We start from the raw sequence: 5513 nt of genomic DNA on the forward strand, positions 1-5513 counted from the left end.
GGAGCAGCTGGGAAGCCAGCTGGAGGGAGCAGAGCAGAGCAGAGCTCTCCCTTGGACAAACGGCCTCTCTGCCCTCAGGCCTGGAGCTGTCTGCATAAGTGACTTTTGGCCAGACCAGCGCGAGGCAGAAGGGCTAAGCGCCTGCCCAGGAAGAAAGCCTGGCTAGGCCTTCAGAAACATGACTTCCATCGTCCGTGCTGCCTAGCGCTGAACAACTCCAAGCCTGGGACAAAACGCAGCCCTCGCCCGCAAGTGCCGCAGCAGGCCAGACTTCCACCAGCATCCACCATTTGGCAGCAATGCAACACGTACTACTCCATAAGAGACATGAGCAGAGGGGACAGGCATATGCGCAGGGCAGGCAAAGTCAGGAAGGGGAACAGAATAAAACGGAGACACCTACTAGATTACAACATTTATTAAATACCCAGTTGGAACACAATACTTGCAGTTAAAGACCGCACGTTATTATTATTGGCTACACCGCACTGTTGCACTCGTACAAAAACAGTGGCAAGGGTTGCTTTTCCTCACAGCCTGGTAACGCGAGTCCCTCTGTCAGGAGGTAGTAGTCTCAGGATAACCACTCTTAGCTCTCTGGAACGGGGCTGTCAAAACATCGCGGCACTCTTGCGTTGCCCTGGAAAGCGGCTCCTGGTCTACGTTTTCTGAAGATCCTTCAGTAGATGCCCAGGGAGAAGCTCCAGCCGATCCAGCCATTCAGCTCAGCCATTGCTGGGGAAGGGGCGGGGCGAGAGCGGGAGGGGAGAAAATGCCCTATGTTAGTGTTGCAGTAGGAAAAGGTCCCCAAAGCAAACAAACCTTATTACTCCCAGGAGACAGGCAACTCCAGTCACAATGCAAACGGATTCAATGCCACGGATTTGTGTCCGTCCTAGCAAACGGAAAGAGCTCTAGCGCAACGGCTGGCCACTCGCTAGGAGAGTAAAGGCTACTGGGACAGAAGAATTCGAATTGCTCTCAGGGGCTACCTGCTTTGCAACAGGCCCAGTCACCGCCAAGCCACAACTCTGGAGAAACAATTATCCTGAAGAGGTGGAATTGCTCGGGGCTCGGGGGCAGGGGCTGAACGTGCGCATAGGCCGCTTTTCCTCTCTGTGATCTAAAGGCAACTGCATACGACTCTACGACTGTTATTTGCATAAGCAGCAAGTTGCCTCGCAGAGCTCTAGGTTGGAAAGCTTACTAGTAGAAAACAACTGTGCTTAGCACAGGAGCTTGGCAGCTTTCCAGTAGTTGTGTTCAAAATGGAGGAACCGTCCTCTTCCTTGGTAACACCGCTAACAGATCCTGACAGATTACCTTGCTCAAGTTCTTCAGCGATATTTTTGACCATTCCCGCCGCACCTGCAAGTACAGACAAGATACCCTTAAGGCCTCAGGAGCTACATTCTTGTAGCATTAGCTTCTCAAGCCAACTGCAACATGGGAATAAACACTGGAAACATCACCCCCAGTACAGAGAAAGTCTTTGTCCACCACGGCCCAGCATTCCCATTACTCTATGGCATTAACTGTCTCACAAAGCAATCCCCAACTCGAGAGCTTCTCCACACCCCCACTCTGTGCAAAGGAGGGGAACGGATCACGGCGTTTTGTGAAGAATCACGTGCTCCCTTGCCCACTCTCGGCATGCCCTTCCCAAACCTCAGGGCACGCTGCTCACCACGCTGTGAGGAACGTGCCGTCACACGGACTGCTAATTCTGGGGCGCGCCCGGACCAGAGCTTTTGCCGAGGTTGCAGCGCTCTGAGGGTCAGCAGGCGTGTTTAGACTCCTAGATTGGGTGCGGTGGAGCTAGGAATGGATGCTCATTTTCAGCTTGAGAATAACAGGTATTCCCAATGCCTTACCTCAGCCATATGAGCTTCCACTCTCTCCGTCACAGAGGAAGCGCTGCCCACCGGGTTCGTTGCCAGAGAGTGGCTTCTGCAGGGCTCATAGCATTGCGCAGCAGCAGCAGCTTCCGCAAGCCTCTCGTTAGCGCTCTCTCACTGCAGGCGTTTTGTGAGAGCCAATTCATATTCTAAATGCCTAACTCTCTGCTGCAGTCGGCCTACTGCGGAAGCTGCAGAAGCGGCTCTTAGTTGTTCCGCTCGGTCCTGGGCGGCTGCCTGTGTCTGAAGCAGATAATGCAGTTTCAACCCCCAGGAAAGAAAAAGAGATCATTCCCCCCAGTCACTTTCACACACCCACTTTGAAGAGCACAACCTCACCCAGGGAGCCAACTGGGCCTCCTCACTGCCCTCTACAATCAAGGGCAAAACCCAAAAGCACCCCATTACATCATCCTTTTGGTTCAGAAAGAAACCGGCTCTCAGCGCAACTTTTTGCTTTGCTTTGTTTTGTTTTGAATCAGAGCTAGTACTAAGCCACCTCTGTCTCTCTAAGACACTAGTCCACTTGCAATTCTCCTCTTTCTTGGCGCTGTTACAGATTCGCCAGTGACCGAGGTGCGTAAAGAAGATTATTCACCACATCTCAGAATGCCTGAGGACAACCATCCAACAAGCTCGCACCCTTCAGCAACCTCCGGAAGCTATAACGAGCCCATGACCCCACAGCACTGACCGGCACAAGCAGAACATACCGAGAAATGACAACAGTAAAGAATGAATGACGAGCCACAAACGGACTGCGCGTACTAGCGGTAAGGGAGCTCACCTGCAGAAAGAGATTGACTTCCTGTAGTTTTTGCCTTAGCTCTTGCCCAGCCTTTTGTTCAATCTCCCTTTTATCCTCTTCTCTGTGCCTCTGATCCCTCATCTTGGCCTCTAAGCGACACCTCAGCGCAACCACCTCTTCTTCCAGCTGCCGCTTGCTCTTCCGCAGTTTGTCACGGCTCCCATGCAGCCAAGCCAACTCTTCTCGCGCACCTTCGTTTGCTTTCTCTAGCTGCCTCGACTTCCTCCGCTCTGCCTCCAGGGAGCGGCACAGCTCACGGACCTGCACACAGGGAAAGGACTCACTCACCTAAGCAGACCCAGAGGTCTAAGCGTACGCAGTTCTGTGACAATCCACCGAGCGTGTCCGTTTGTGCCGGGAGGCCTCCGCAGAACGACCGAACCAGTTGAGAGGCATTTTGCCCTGGTAAGGTAATTCGGCGGGCTCCCGACACTAAACAGGGTCGGCTGGTAGTGTAGGTGTCCCTACTCCTTAGGAATGAGTTTACTATTGTAACAGGTAAGTAACCAAGTTTAATGAACTAATGAACGGGAACGATAACAACTGTAATCATATTGACAACAATATACAATAATCACAAGGTATTCACTTGTTTACAGTGGTATACCTGAAGCTTCAGGAAAAAGGAAACAGAAATGATTATCTCTTTCTACATACACGCACACACACAGGTTTGAGTTTAGAAGACAATCAACAAAGAAGTGCCAGGGTTTCAGTAGGCCCCAAAGGTCAACTAAAACTCTGCCGCCGTCCTCCTCGTCGTCGTCTTCTCTCTGCAGAAACGCACCTTTTCCACACCTCTCACACCTATGCTTCCAATGTCCTTGCCTTTCATACTGTGGTTAGGCTTATAATGGTCCTACTTACCGGTCTTCCAGAGCACAAATTCATCTGTCAGACCTCAAAGATGCTGCCAGGGCCTCAAGCTTTCAAGCTGGGCTCTCGCCCAGAAAGACCCAGGCTCACAAGTGCCCCGCTATCGCAACGCCTCTTCACTTCCCAAAGGATTACACAGGCTTTTTCAGGGACCGTAAGAGACAGCCGTTCTTTTCAAAACACGGCCACCACATAATTAACACCACAACCCAACAGCCAGGAAAAGAATCTTACAGCTTTCCAAAACAAGCACCACAACAAGCCAACCAAAGCTCACCTTTGTTCTTAATTTAGCAACTTCTCTGCCCCTTCCCGAACACGGGTCCTCCCTTTCGCCCGGGAAATTCATCTGGGACTCTCGCGCCCGCCTCTCGTACGCCCTCACTTTCTTCATAGCTTTCTCCAGAAGCCTCTTCGACCTGCACAGCACATTAGCAAGTAAAGTAGGAAGCCCAAGCACAGTCCGCCTTTACGCATGCGCTTCCCTAAGCACCACGCATACGGTGCGGGGCTTACTTCATTTGCACCATGGCGGACAGACCAGCACTTCCAGAACAAGACACCAAGCCAAAACACCACACCAACCCACCCACCCACATCATTCCCCTCCCACACATCACTTGCCCAGTCAACATTTCATCTGCTCCCATGAAGCTTCTCCCTCTGCCTGACAACAGGCACAAGACACAAGCGACTTCTTCCTGCCCTCCCGCCCTCCCTCTCTTCCCAGGACAACTGCCCTCCTGCCTGCACTTCCACCTACCTAAAACCGCACGCTCCCCTACAGAAGCCACTTGCAAGACCCAACGCAAGCCTTGAGCTCGCTCACCAACAGATACGTACTCGGAGTCGCAGGGGCAAGGTACATAACGCCTGACTCCCCGCTCATTCGACAGCTCTTACAAGTACTCAAAGGCTGTTACCTGTTGCATTCTTTCTGCAGTGCAATGTTTTTCTTCATTTCTTCCTCCAGGCGGGCTTCTGCGGGTTGTTTCCACTCTGCCAGCTCCTTCCCTGGCCTTCTTCCGCTCTCACGCTTTCCGGACAGGAAGAAGAAATGGCACACACGACTCACTCACGGCACCTAGAAGCACTAGGTGCGCACAGCCTTCCTCACAAAGGTGCCGCAGGACATCTCTCTCTGCTAGCCGAGGGCCGGCCCCACAACTCCAGCGGACGGAATCCCACGCCAACTGCAGCACTTCAATATTTCCACCACCCAGGCTAAGACCGAGGGACAGAAACTGGTGCCTGCCACCCCTCTCTCCCCCACACCACCCTCCCCCCCACCCCCACTAAAGCAAAGACCACCCGCTACTAGCGAGGGGCTCACGGGGGCAAAGGTGCCACGCACACTGGAGAACACCTTCCTCAGGCCCTCCGCTAATAGCCAACGGTAATTAGGTATCCCCATCCGGGCAGAGCACAGCTTAATTTAAAGCTCCAGGGGGATCTTCAGCGACCAGCGGGCAATGGAATTCTTGGCACAGCCTGAGGAGGCCACTTAAGACTTGGCAACGACGTGCTTGGCACCAAGGACGTTCCACAAGTTCACTTGCAGAACGCCTTTAAGGCAGCAACAGCTCAAGTGCTGCTGCCACACGGCTTAAGCACCACCACCGGTACAAAGCAGCAACCACTCACACCGGTGCACAAGTGCCAAACCCTTACCTCAAACACTGTTAAGTAAGACTCAGCAGAGGAGTGCACAAAACCAGAAAGCCTGCGAGCGCACCAACAGCAGCCCATCGCCTGCAGCCTGCAGGGAATGATTTCCCCGAGGCTCCCCAGGAAAATCTCTTCCGAAAAACGCCCCCGCATACATACACACACAACTGCGCACAGTAGCTCATGAAACAGGAAGGCTAGGACTAGCTTACAGAGGCAGAGGCGTGCAGCTCTTTCTGAAGAGCTTCGAGTCTAGCTGCCTG

At 52.9% G+C, this 5513-nt stretch overlaps 1 long non-coding RNA gene across 1 annotated transcript; it reads right to left on the bottom strand.

Moving 5' to 3' along the window:
- Window positions 1–402: 402 nt before the first annotated feature.
- Window positions 403–4813, bottom strand: LOC138062251 (uncharacterized). Its single transcript, XR_011136324.1, has 2 exons — window positions 4506–4813; window positions 403–4001 (listed from the first exon to the last, which is right to left on the bottom strand). It is a non-coding gene; the product is annotated as an uncharacterized lncRNA (long non-coding RNA).
- Between the last annotated feature and the right edge of the window lie 700 nt (window positions 4814–5513).

This window comes from Struthio camelus, chromosome 25, assembly GCF_040807025.1.
Source record: "Struthio camelus isolate bStrCam1 chromosome 25, bStrCam1.hap1, whole genome shotgun sequence".
NCBI lineage: Eukaryota > Metazoa > Chordata > Aves > Struthioniformes > Struthionidae > Struthio > Struthio camelus.